This window comes from Hibiscus syriacus, unplaced genomic scaffold (genome assembly GCF_006381635.1).
Source record: "Hibiscus syriacus cultivar Baekdansim isolate YM2019G1 unplaced genomic scaffold, ASM638163v2 tig00111092_pilon, whole genome shotgun sequence".
Taxonomy (NCBI): domain Eukaryota; kingdom Viridiplantae; phylum Streptophyta; class Magnoliopsida; order Malvales; family Malvaceae; genus Hibiscus; species Hibiscus syriacus.
The window spans coordinates 856,562-871,681 of NW_024062979.1; positions in this window are offsets into that span (position 1 = coordinate 856,562).

The following is a 15,120-nucleotide window of genomic DNA, read 5'->3' on the forward strand; positions in this document are numbered from 1 at the left end:
AATGATTTGATCATATCGTTCCATACCCATGAAAAGTGGACACTTGAGTGTTCAAGGGGCAGCGGACCATGGTCCCCGATTGGGTCATTGCAAGAGATAAACCTTCTCCAAAGGTTTCACGCCCATTCCTTTAACGCCATTTTAGAACCTTTAACCAGCCCCCCAATTTTGATATTCGGGTTCCTCTGTTTCGCAACAATTAAGGATTTTATAACCGCGTCCTCAAATCCCTTTTCCCCGAACCAGTAGTCGAAACGTCCGAAAGGTTTCGGACCCCAATTGATTGATGTTTCCGATAAGGATATAACATTATGGTCAGAGAGTGATTTTTCTAGGAGTCTCTAAGACAAACCAGGGAAAGATAGTTCGAAGTCCGCCGATATCAAGAAACGGTCGAGTCCAACAAATGTGGGCGGATTCCATGAAAATTTACCCCCTGTAAAGGCAAGTCTCTCAGACCAACTTCAAAGACAGTTCCTAAACAGTTCTACAAGGGCCATGTTTATGGAAAAAACCTATCTTCTCCTCTGGGTCAAGGAATAGGTTGAAGTCGCCTCCTATGCACCAGGTGACCGGCCAGGATTTTATGAATGCTAATAGTTCAACAAGAAAATTATCTTTTCCGGAGTCAGCTGCAGGGCACATACACGTTGATTAAACCACATCTCAAATTTTTCAATGGAAAGCAGCCGATCAAACCAATAAATCTCGGAAACACAAACTGGTCCAACACATTAAAAACATTCATTTTATATTATAATTAATCTATGTAACACTAAAGAGTTTTACGTAGATTATAACCATATATATATATATTTGTAAATTGATGATGAGGATATGATGTAAATTTTTTATTAATAGTCTAAAATAATTATAAGATATTATCTATTTAATTTTTCTTAATTATTAATAATACATAAACTCATATATATATAATTATTTGAACTCATAACTTATAAAGAGAATCACATTCATTTTAATCCCTCAAGCTACTTATTTGAAATTTAAAATAAAGCTGAAAATCAACCTTGGCGGTTAAATATATAAATGGGAGACAAATAGGGATGGCAACGGGGCGGTTTCGGGCCAAAGATTGGTCTCCCGTCCCCGTTTAAAAAACCTGTATTCATCCCCGCTTAAAAAATCGCGGGGATTTAAACGGAGATTCCCATCGGGTAATCGGGAAAAATCGCAGGGAAACGAGTATCCCCGTTTAGCATAAACAATTATTTAAACGGGTATCGGGTCGGGTATCGGGCCGGGTATATATATTTAAATTAAATATATAAATATTATATATACATATTTAAATTAAATTAAATTTATTAATATTATATATATAAAATAATTATTTTTAATATTTATCGGGCCGAATATCAGGCTGGGTATTCGGGTAATCGGGGTAGGGATTACAAAACTCGTCTCCGTCCCTATTTAAAACTTTCGATTTTTTCCCATCTCGTCCCCGTTTATCATCCCCGTACCCGACCTGTTTAATTCGATTTTTCTCGACGGGTTCGATTTTTTGCCATCCCTATAAACAAAGAAAATTTGTTTGATCAATTTAATCATAAAACTTAAAGCCTTGTGGTAATGCAGGCGTGTGTGGAATTAAAGGGGCGAGATGAGACACTAATGATGAATTAGCGGTGATTGCCATTTTCTTTGCTGCTTTGGCGGCTTTTCTTTAATTGCATTAATCAATCTCAAGATGAAAGCAAAACATGAATCTTTGATCACTTGAGCATTAGATTAAGGACTTGTTTTGATTGTTCTTGTCACGCCCCTGGAGACTCCAAATACACTTTGATTTAAACACATTTCTTACGCGTTTTCCCACCACTACCAAAGCATCATTTGCAGTTATTGGAATTTAATTTAGATTATTTTGTCTATTCTCTTGAGTGCTTTTATCTATATATATATATATATATATATATATACGGTTACAAGCGCAAAATTTAATGTTATGGAGAACTTCTAAATTTTTAGAAGACGGTAAACTTATAAAATTTTAAGGGTGAAAATAAATTATTAACAAAAAAAATCTAAAATATATGATAATTTGAAATTTTCAGTGGGACGACTATCCTAAACATCCCCGATCCAATTCTCATTATATAATATTTGATATTATTCTAATTTTACTTGTATAAAATTATTTTTTCATGAGTAATATATCTCATATATAAAATCTATTATAAAGAATTTGTAGATATTAAAAATTAACAATAGAAAAAAATAAGGGACCTAGCATATTGAATATAACTATACATATGAGCTTGATATTAAGTTTTAATTGAGATTAGATTACAACATGTTATAAGATTATAAAAATGTAGTGAAAGTAAAAAGAAGAAGAGAAAAACATAAAATGAGAATGTTTTGGACTTCGACCATCATAGGTCATATTATTCAGAAAAGAGACAACTTGACAAACTTAGAGGAGTTCAGTTGACAAGCGAAGACAACTTCGTCTTGATAGAAGCAATAAATAATTTTCTATCCCTTTTGTAGGATAAAGACATCTCGACACTCATAATAACAATAGAGAGATTTTTATTTCTAGAGCAAAAAATATCTCAAGTCTATGGGGCATATGAGAGATCGCGATATATCTTCACGGCTAGAGTGAGAAGGAGGCATCTCCATGCCGTCGACTAGAGAAGAAGCAACTCGACATCCTTGGATGAGTTTGATTGACGGGAAGAGGCATTTTCGCCTTGGTAGAAGCAATAAGGGATTTTTATCCCCTTTTGGAACAAATACATCTCAACACTCATAGAAATGAAAAAAAATTCTTATTGCTTGAGCGGAGACATCTCGTAGCACTTTGAAGAATCCTTTAGGTTGTAATAACTATTGTGAGGTAACTCTTCGATGAAATACCACAAAATATTCAGAGAAATCACGACGCTTTCGGGGTGAAGGCATCTTCATGCCTACAATAATATTACGTCTAATTTTAAATAACGACAAACGAATTATTGATGGATGTTAATTTTTTTTGGAAGATAAAATATGTAATCGAAGATAATTTTTTATTTTAATTTTATTCCCACACTTTAGATTTTTACATCAAAATTGTATTGACCTACCTTATTTTTTTAAAATGAAAACCTAACTTATTATTTAAAAAAGGCTTAATACAAAAATAAGTGTCTAAACTATACCTCGAAATACGATTTGGTACGTCTAAAGAATTTTCGCTAAAAATAAATGCCCAATGTTTCAAACATTACACTTTTAGGTGTCTGGACCGTAACGACAGTTAAATTGATCGTTATCTGACACGTGTCATGCATATAAAATTTTAAAAATTATTTTATTTAAAAAGTTTAATATTATAATAAAAAACCAAAAAATCCCAAATTTTACATTTTTCGTCATCAGTTGGCCACCGCCGGTTCGTGGTCGTCACTGTTAACACAATAAGAACTGTCTTACCGTTGTGATCAAAATTAGTCCCACGCTCACCGTGAAACTGCATCGATCTTCATGACGTTGTCAGATTTTTAGGTTTTTGTTTATGTTTTCTTACGATTTTGACGGCTACAGCCGTCCGTCCGTTACACGACCATCACCGTTGTGTTCCTTGTCGTGCTCCGAACAAAATCCGACCGATGACAACGGAAGGGAGAGGGACGACGAGGGGAAAGGGTTTATTTTTAAAAAAAATTGAAAAAAATATTTTTATTATTAAAAATTTTAAAAAATAAAACAGTGGACACATATTTTGTGAAAAATTCTTTGAACACCAAATTATATTTCGAAATATAGTTTAGTCAACTACTTTTGTTTTAAGCATTATAAAATACTATATAAAAAGCTAGTCGTTGTATCGGCTAATTTGCATCCCCATTTCCAAACCAATCCCTTTCCACACTTCTATAAAACCCACTTTTTTTTCCATCCCTTATGAATCCAACTCTCTCTTCTTCATATCTCTGTGTAAAAAAACATCAGTGTCTTCCAAATACTACTCAATCACATCTCACCATTAAAGGACAAAAAAGAAAATGGACGTTAAAGCAAGGAGTAGTTGTGGTGCAAAGATGGAAAATGAAGAGTAGCAGATGGAGTTGAAAAGGGGTCCTTGGACCGTTGAAGAAGACTTTATGCTCATCAATTACATTTCCATTCATGGTGAAGGTCGATGGAACTCTCTTGCTCGTTCTGCAGGTCAATTCTTTCCTCTCATCATTATATTCATACGTAATATAAAGAAAAATGTACCTTGATTGAATAGTCACTTTGTTCATTATTTTTTTCCTAACACTTTGACCCAACGTTTCATTTTACGGTAAAATATGCTATGATCGGATATAAATCATTAATTGATTAACGGTTAACGTTTGTCGCTGACATGAGACTTTCACATCATCACGTTCGACACTTGACATGTTTTATCATCATTTTCAACATGTATCATACAATTAGGACATGTGGCAGTCTCACGATATCGACATACATTGATTGCTAATCAAATAACAATTTCTATCTAATTAAGAGACATTTTACCCCAAAATGAAACGTTGGGAGTCAAAGTACTTTACAAAAAGTAGAAATCAAAGTGATTATTTTATCAGACGTTAGGGACAGATGCCCTAAATCCCTTTGGAGCTCAAATGTATCCAACTATTTTAGATGAATTATTAAATTTAATTCAACTCTTAAAAGAAAAATGAGAAAATAAGAAAATTCACATACTCATTTTATTAAAAAAAATTAAAATTTAAACATCTTTTTTAAATTTATAGATTGACCAATGTTTTGGTGAATTTTAACAAGACATATTTATTGCCACCTTCTCTTTATGTCGTACTACAAGCTGGTATGTAAACAAAATCGAATGAATCAGGGCTGAAACGTACGGGAAAAGCTGCAGATTGAGATGGTTGAACTATCTCAACCCCGAAGTTCGACGAGGGAACATCACACAAGAGGAGCAACTCCTGATTCTTCAACTTCACTCTCGATGGGGAAATCGGTGCATGTTTTTAACTCTTTACATCACCGCTTTACAATCTGCTTTATTTTATGTTTCTCAATGGAGGGATTTTAATTTTATATCAGATGGTCCAAAAACCGCCCAGCACTTGCCTGGAAGAACCGACAACGAGATCAAGAACTACCGGAGAACTCGGGTCCAAAAACATGCTAAACAGCAAACCATATTCCAGGACACCCTGCGTTACCAGTAGATGCCTAGGCTGGTCGAAAGGATTCAAGTTGGCAATGCAGGCACTGGGAATATGCTGTTTCCCCATGGTGTTATAGGTAACGATACCGGTGGAGTCGGATGCACTGTGTTGGTAACCCCACACAGTGTATCATCGAGGTTCGAGTTTCGTCGGTTTCAGATTTGACTGATTGTTACCGCAGCGGTGTCTCGGTTAATCATAATCCTAATCTCGATTTGTCAACACATCTTTTCGTCCTACTAGAATTTAAACTCCTAAAAATATGATAGAATTTTGCTAGGATTCAAACTCTTAAAAATAGGATAGAGTTCTACTATGATTTAAACTCCTAAAGATAGGATCCACAAGCACTATAAATAGTCATTGTAACTCACTATTGTGATACACGATTTACAGACAAAATACAGAGGAAAACACGAAAAATACAAAGGCAAAGCTATTGTAAACGATTCGAATAGGAAATAAAAGGTAGCATTTTTTTTGTTTCGTTCATTTCTCGCATGTGCACGTTATTTTTTTTGAGATTTGGTTCGAATAACCCAAAACGTGAGTTGCGCCGATGACCAAAGATGGGTGGGGTTTCGAAGTTTCGAACCTAGATCTACCCTGAGGCGTGTTCATTTTTTATCCCCCTAATACATAATATCAACGTTAATTGTCTTTCAAATTTGGCCACAATCTTTATTTTTCTTTATATTAGTCCTTTTATTTATTGTATAGATATTTTTATTTAATTATTATTGTCATTATATAAATATATATACGCATGTTTTTTTAAATGATTTTCAATTGATTTTTTTACACTATATATTATTATTATATATACATATATTTTTTATTTATTTATATTCAGTTGGTTATTTTTTAATACTATATTTATTATTTTTATATGTATATACTTTTTTTTAAATATTTACTTAAGCGTATTATTATATATATATATATTGTAATTATCTTTATTTAATTTTTTTACTTTATCATTATACGTATATATGTATGTTTTAATAGTTTATTTATAAGTCAATTATCATTATATGTACTTTTATATTTGGTTTATATTTATTTATTTTGTTTTTGATTTTTTTATATTATATTATATTTTCATATTACTATTATATTGTTATGATTATTATTTTTATTTTACTCATTTATATATATATATATATATATAATATTTCATTCATCTATTTATTTATTTTTCCTTTTATTTTTTTTACTTATTTTTATTCTTTATTTTTTCATTTTTTCATTTTTCCCTCTAACACATCTTATGACTTTTTAAGGGTATTTTCGTCAATTAATCAGAGGTAAGTAATTCATGATCAAATTTTACCTTTTAATTTAAAATTACAATTTTCTTAATTAAGACAACTGGAAATTATATAGTACCGAAAGGGCGGTTCAAGGGTGCTAATCCTTCCTTGACTGTAACCGACTCCCGAGCCCGACATATTTCTGGTAAGACGCAGATCAGGTAAGAAATAGGGTATCCGATCAACCCATTTATTTTTAAATAAATGATCGGTGGCGACTCCCAATCCACATTTTTCAAGTCGAAGCCCAATCTTGGGGCCCAACTGAAAGACGGTTGCGACAGCTTGGCGACTCCGCTGGGGATTCTCAAGTGAGTCAGGCTAAGGTAATTTTCAGTTGTCTTTTTAATGAAAAGGGTAAGTTTAAATTTTAAGGTAACATTTCGATCCTTATTGCTTACTTTTGATTATATTTTTTCGAGTAAATAGTTGTACTAACCGTTTTCTCATTGATTTCAGCCCTTAAAGTCTTTTTTCATCTAAGGCTCTAAACCCGAGCTCCGAACCCGTTTTAAGTGGAGGTGAAAGCGACGCATTCGTGTGAATTTATTCACCGCATATGCCTACCAAGTAGCCTTCGGGATTCATATACCTTATGTCTTCGTGTGAATTTATTCTCCGCATATACATAAGGGAATGTGTCCTCTCGAGTTTAACTTAGTCCACACAAGCCTGTGATGGGTTTAGGACTAAGGGTCTGGCAAGACCAAGGGGGCACCAGCAAGGAGAACTCGGGTACCGTTTTTTAGCACCTAAACCGGGAGACTTTGAAGAATTAGAGCCTACCCCAAAACCTCATTTCAAACCCTAGGATGCCAGAATTATTTCATGCTTTACTTTCTGTTCAAAGCATGCGAACTAGACAAATATGCGGTTAGGATTTGTTTGAAATTAGTATGCGGGATAGAGATCATGTCTGAGTAGGAATACTAAGCATGTTCGGGTTGATATCATGTGGGGTAGGATTTTTCATTTTATTATTTTGATTTACCTCACTATTTTTTTTATTTTGTCATCTTTTATTTTGTTTTCATCATTTGCATCATAACAAGAGGCTATTGATCCCTAAAAAGGTGTTTGTTACACAAAATAATCTGAATTAATGGATAAAGGTGTTGTAATACAAGAGATTAAAAACCCCGAGGTACGACTATGGTCCGAGAAGACTCAGAAGGAAAAGGGAGACAATCTTCAAGGAAGCTATGTGTCAGAACTGGTTAGCTACGCCTCTATTAGCCTAAAGCAGAACGATGTGCAAGAGCTTCGGGACATCTGGGGCAGTTGGAAGAATGATTGGAAACAGAAGTTTAGTCAGCGATATGGTGACATTGCACTTTTGCTTCATGTTAAGACCGATGAGCCCTTAATCAGAGCCTTGGTTCGATTCTGGAACCCGGGATACAGTTGCTTCACTTTTAACCAGGAGGACATGGTACATACCATCGAGGAGTATACTACACTATTGCACTGTGAAAGCATTAAACTGGAGCGAGCCTACATCAAACACATCAAGAGTCAGTCTTTCAAGAACAGACTGGCTAAGATTGCAGGAGTTGATGAAAAGTGGGTGTCTGACCGACTCCGAAACAAAGGTAACAGACAGGGAATTGAGTGGATCCACATAAGGAAACTAATGAATGACCACCCTGATGAATGGAATACTATAGACTTTTTTTGCACTAGGTCTGTATGGCTTGATCATCTTTCCGAAGATTTTGGAATGCATTGACGCAACTGTGGTAGAATTGTTTGAGCGACTTTCGAAACAGGTAAACCCAGCACCAATCATCTTAGCCGAGACCTTTCGGTCTCTCAACCATTTCTGAAGAGCTGGCGGAGGTAGATTCATTGGATGTGTTCAGCTCCTTCAAGTCTGAATTCACAGCCACTTATGAAAGAATAATGGGGTTGCCTACCACCGATTTAGCACTACGTATTCACTTTTGAGAGAGTTCATCACCATGAAATGGCATGAAGGAACTTCAAAAGAGAAGTGGATGAAAGTATTCACTCATCTATCAAGACCGAGATATTACTTGGAGAGCCCCCTGGTTGTTCCTCAGTGACGTTCTTTTCCAATATGGGGACTCTGACACTATGACCTTATCTGAACTTTGGGATGCAGTTGGGTATGCTCCATTGTTAGCACTTAGACATTATGGGTCACGTCAGTTTGTCCCAGCAACATGCAGACTAGCTAAATCAGAGTTTGAGTATCACGGTGACAGTTATAAGAAGATGATCAAAGAGATTGTCGATTCATTGAAGAAAGTGTTATGGATGGATATTGTGGCTGCTAAAAACATGTTTACCCCAGACTATTTAGAGTGGCGAAGATTGCGAAAAAATGACAACACCCCGGTGCCAAACTGTGAGGACACACAGACCATGGAGGAGCATCTCAGGCATGTCCCTTCTGGACTTGAGATAGCCAAAACAGAGTTTGAAGCTGTGAATAATGAGCTGGGGAAGAGGATAAAGGAACTTGAGGCTGAGCGCTATCAGTGAAATCTAGATGCCGACTCTCAGAAAGATCGAGCAGACTAACTAGAAAGAGAACAAAAAAGAGTCCGTTTAGAGCTCGAAGACTTGAGAAAGGGGTATCAAGATAAAGTCAAGGATAACTCCAAGTTAAAAGTGGCTTCTAAATACTGGAATGAGAGAGCTTGGAAGGAACAGATGAAGACTGCCCAGAGGCGCTTAGCAGGCAGTCAGCATCAAAACCAATGCTTGAAAATCTGAATGGATGATCTGGAGAAACAACATGAGAGAGATGGCAAAACAATAGCTGAGTTAGAAGCTATTGTAGATGGGTTCAAGAAGCAAGCAAGCAAGCTTCAGATAGTGCCCTTCGACGGATATTTACAGTGGTGTTTTCGTTGGGAGCAAGCACAACAAAGGGTGAAGGCCAGAGACGCAGTCATCCGAGACTTCCTGGATCAAGTACAGAAGGCAGCTCGTCATCTACACGTCCTGGCAAGGGAAGCTGGAATGGTCCGACAAGGCATACAACCAGTGACAGATGAAGACAGAAGACTTGTCAACCTACTAGAAGCTATTCGGGGTCTAGAGGATTTAGTCCGAATGTACCTTTGATTATTTTTACGTCTCTTACAAGATAAAACATTTTTGTCTAGGTAAATGTTATTTATAATAATACACTTTTTTGGATCAATGCCTCGAACATTTCATGCATTCTTGCATTTTGTATTTTTGCATCTTCATCTACATTTTTAAGCATTTTCACTAACATGAAATTAAGTCATGGAGGATTCGATGAAGTGGTATTAACCACATGACACCACATTGAAGCAAGATTTTAACAATTAAAGAAAAAGCTGAAATCAATACAGTGGGAACCTGATCAACAGATTGTAGGACAAAGCCTGCCAGGATGATCTGAAAAAAGAGTTCACATATCCTAAGGACTACGATGTTGAAGCTGTTTGTAGTTGCCACATAAGAAGCCCCAAACATTCATATGAAAATTGTAAGGCGCTTGCCAAAGAAGGGGGCATGGCATATACCATTTGCACTTAGAGGATTGCTTTGTTTGAACACGTCTTTGATCTTTCATGTTTGCTTAATCTTTTAAAGGATTGAATTTATGCTACTTTCTAAGGTGGAGAAATTGAACAAATTTTAATCTTTAGTTCTTCGAATATTAAATGAATTAAGGATTCTTTTAATTCTTCAAGAATTACATATTTTTGACATATGACAAGATTAGACTTTTCTTATCCTGTCTTAAACCCCAAAATAAAATACCTCGATTCTTTACCCAAAATAACTCATGGTCATTACCAAAAAGACCAAATTCTTGAACATTGCTTTTATCTTTTCGATACACCCATACCTTTCTTTGAGTCAATAAAATCACACCACTGTTTTTTTGGACTCAAAATTGACATTTTAATACCATTAAAACCCAAGGCATTGAGTTGTTCATCTGAACATGAGCGTTATTCTAAAGACACAATTGAGGCATCTCGCGGGGAGCTTGAACATTGAGACATATGGGGAAAAAAATAGAAGAATTCATCCGAAATAATTCTATCATGCATTAACTACATTGTTTTCATGTGAATAGAACTAATCCTGAAAATCTATCCCCCTGGGATACCTCTTTTGTGAAGACTTACATGTATGAAATGATGAATGGCTTTCTTTCTTTATCCCTTCACAACAGGAGAAAATATATATCCCTTGTGTCCCCTTTTGAGCCTATAGTATTTTTTTCTTCTGATTCAACCCTAACTAAGGATCACCCTTCACACTAGGGGGAAAGGTGGCACATGAGTGAAGACATCGATCCAAAGGTGGACCAAATGGCAAGTGCGAAGATCCAATCAAGAACAAAAAAGAAAAGAAGCAAAATAAGAAAAAAAAGAAAAAGAAAAAGAAACAAAAGAAAAAAAGAAAGAACAAAAATCAAAAAGAAAAAGGGACAAAAAACACATGCAAAGATTCCCTAAAGACAAATGTCACATCAAGCTTCAAACTATGAGATTGATCAAGCACAATCATTCCCGAATCACTGAATCACTTTACTCGAAGATCATAGAGCATCAAGAGAAAGAGACATTTTCAGCAAGACAAGATTGAAGGCATCAGAATGAATTGATCCTTGGTTCAAAACCCTGTAACACTTGTTTGGGCCTATTTATCCTTTTCTTTCATAACCATGAGCCCTGGCCTACATTACGTGCCTTAAAAGTCCTTTCTAATCATACATGGATTTCTAAACAGAAGAGACTATCTTCAGATTTCATCCCGCCCATCAGGATTAATCTTTGTTTGCAAAAAAACAATGTAATTAATGCATGATATAAAAAAATAACAAAGGGGGTTCAAGACGTAAATCCTGAATAATGTCTTGAAACCAAAGGAGGGTTCGAGTTGAAAACCTGAAAAGGCGGCTCGAATATAAAAATTGTGCAACTGAGGCGATCACATAAGTTCCTTGATACGGCATCGCATAATCCGAGTGTAACCACGAAGGTTGGGAGTCAGAGAATACTTCTAGTAGAGGAGCATGCAAGATACCCCATCAAACCTTTGACCAAACACAATAACCTGAGACTTTTTTATCATTTCCTTACTCAACCATTTCCCAAAGATAGCTTTGATCTTGACACTTGTCAAATAGCTATAATTTATTGAAGGATTAACATTGTAATTAATTCTTTGATATCCAATGAACTCTAGTTTTATGATTCGTCTCAATTGTAAAACCGTGAAAGGGACAATATTTTCAAAACTTTTGATATTTTCAGAACTTTGAAAATAAAGGAAAAAACATTTTTTTTTCAAACAAGACAGTCTCTCTAGAATGGATCTTGGTAAATGACATGTGACTCTTAGACACAAAACTCATGCTCAGAATCAATGCTGAAACAAGAAATGAGGAACATTTGGGGCATCTTTGAAGATTCAACATCAAATATTGGGGCTTTTTTGGATATTGGGGTATCATTTGGGGATTCAATATCCTAATGCAAATTATCAGACCTTTTTCAGGAGATAAAATATAACCAATTCATGTTACATGCATCTTATGCATACATTTTAGAGCATCATATTTATCATTATCCACATACATAATTTTTTGCAGCTTTTAGAGTCAAGTTTCGACTTCAAGACGAAGGATACTCGATTCAAAAGCACCTTTAAAGATTCATGTTGGTTGCTTAACTCAGTAGCAAGAAGCTACACTTTGACCAACTCGACATATTGAAAATTTCTCTCGAAACAACACAATTTGCTCGAGAGTGGATTTCAACTTCACGACGAAGGATATCTAGCTCGAAGCCAAACTTCACAATAAAGGGGTCTCCACGGTTTCAACTTCACGGCGAAGGGAATTGTGTCCACCCGCAATATACAATACTTGGATTTCATCTTCACGACGAAGGATATTCAAGTCAAGGCTCAACTTCACAACGAATGGACCATCCGCGATTTCAACTCCACGATGGAGGATATCGTGCCACTCGAGACAACACAAGTTCAACTTCACAACGAAGGGACGGCTGGTTGTCAACAAACAACTTCCCAATTTCAGAGCCAATTTCAACTTCACAATGAATGATATTGGACTCCAGACAACGCAAGTTCAACTTCACGACGAAGGGACGGCTGGTTGTCAATAAACAATTTCCCAATTTCAGAGCCAATTTCAACTTCACAGCGAAGGATATTGGACTCCAGACAACGCAAGTTCAACTTCACGACGAAGGGACCGCTGGTTGTCAATAAATAATTTCCCAATTTCAGAGCCAATTTCAACTTCACAGCGAAGGATATTGGACTCCAGACAACGCAAGTTCAACTTCACGACGAAGGGACCGCTGGTTGTCAATAAACAACTTCCCAATTTCAGAGCCAATTTCAACTTCACAGCGAAGGATATTGGACTCCAGACAACGCAAGTTCAACTTCACAACGAAGGGACCGCTGGTTTTCAACAAACAACTTCTCAATTTCAGAGCCAATTTCAACTTCACAGCGAAGGATATTGGACTCAAGACAACACAAGTTCAACTTCACAACGAAGGGACGGCTGGTTGTCAACAACAATTTCCCAATTTTAGAGCTAGTTTCAACTTCGCAGCGAAAGATATTGGACTCCAGACAACGCAAGTTCAGCTTCAAGACGAAGGGACCGCTGGTTGTTAATAAACAATTTCCCAATTTCAGAGCCAATTTCAACTTCTCAGCGAAGGATATTGGACTCCAAACAACGCAAGTTCAACTTCACGACGAAGGGACCGCTGGTTGTCAATAAATTACTTCCCAATTTTAGAGCCAATTTCAACTTCTCAGCGAAGGATCTTGGACCCAAGACAACACAAGCTTAACTTCACGACGAAGGGACGGTTGATTGTCAACAAAATTTCATTCAGAGTCAATTTCAACTTCACAGCGAAGGATATTGGACTCGAGACAACACAAGTTCAACTTCACAACGAATGGACGGCTGGTTGTCAACAAACAATTTCCTAGTTCCAGAGTAATTTCAACTTCACGACGGAGGATATTAGACTCGGAACAATGTTACTTACTTGGATTTCAACTTCACGACGAAGGATATCCAATTTCAGGCTCAACTTCACGAAGAAGGGAATCGTGCACACAAGCATCATCCATCTTTAGATTGGATTTCAACTTCACGACGAAGGATATCCAACTCAAAGAATGAGTATCTGTCAACAAAGACCTTCGAGTTCGACTACGCTCAGCTCCAAGGCACATCATTTATAGCATAACTCAATGCTAGAAGGGTTATCTGCCATCAAAATTGTCGAGTTCGATTCCATTCAGCTCGATGACACATCAATCGTACTACTTTCCGGTTGCAGTCGAGGTTTTCAAGTTGAGAAGAGGACCTGGGTTAACCGTGCCTTAGTGACAAGCAATCATTTTCAAGCAAAAGCTATCTGTCAATGAATATTTCTGAGTTTGATTCCGATCCAAGGTCTTTAAATCGAGAAGAAGATCGAAGGGCAACGAGAAGCCACGTGCTGATTCAAATTCTGAACTACGGCTTCAATTTCATATCATTTCAAGATCGGCTTCACGACGGAGGAGTCATCCGTAACTCAATTCGACAGGGAGTTATTGAAACATCAGAGTCAATTTTCAACTCCACCGAACGAAATGTGTGTCTTTTAATCTTTGCCCTATCCCCGTTACACGATTATGGGCAAAGAGGGGCAGCTGTCAACACACCTTTTCGTCCTAATAGAATTCAAACTCCTAAAAATAGGATAGAATTTTGCTAGGATTCAAACTCCTAAAAATAGGATAGAGTTCTACTATGATTTAAACTCCTAAAGATAGGATCTACAAGCACTATAAATAGTCATTGTAGCTCACTATTGTGACACACGATTTACAGACAAAATATAGAGGAAAACACGAAAAATACAAAGGCAAAGCTATTGTAAACGATTCGAATAGGAAATAAAAGGTAGCATTTTTTTTGTTTCGTTCATTTCTCGTATGTGCACGTTATTGTTTTGAGATTTGGTTCGAATAATCCAAAACGTGGGTTGCGCCGATGACCAAAGATGGGTGGGGTTTCGAAGTTTCGAACCTAGATCTACCCTGAGGCGTGTTCATTTTTTATCTCCCTAATACGTAATATCAACGTTAATTGTCTTTCAAATTTGGCCCCAATCTTTATTTTTCTTTATATTAGCCCTTTTATTTATTGTATAGATATTTTTATTTATTTATTATTTACATTATTGTCATTATATAAATATATATACGCATGTTTTTTTAAATGATTTTTAATTGATTTTTTACACTATATATTATTATTATATATACATATATTTTTTATTTATTTATATTCAGTTGGTTATTTTTTAATACTATATTTATTATTTTTATATATGTATATATATTTTTTAAATATTTTACTTATAAGCGTATTATTACTATATATATATATTGTAATTATCTTTATTTAATTTTTTTACTTTATCATTATACGTATATATGTATGTTTTTAATAGTTTATTTATAAGTCAATTATCATTATATGTATAATTTTATATTTGGTTTATATATTTATTTATTTTTGTTTTTGATTT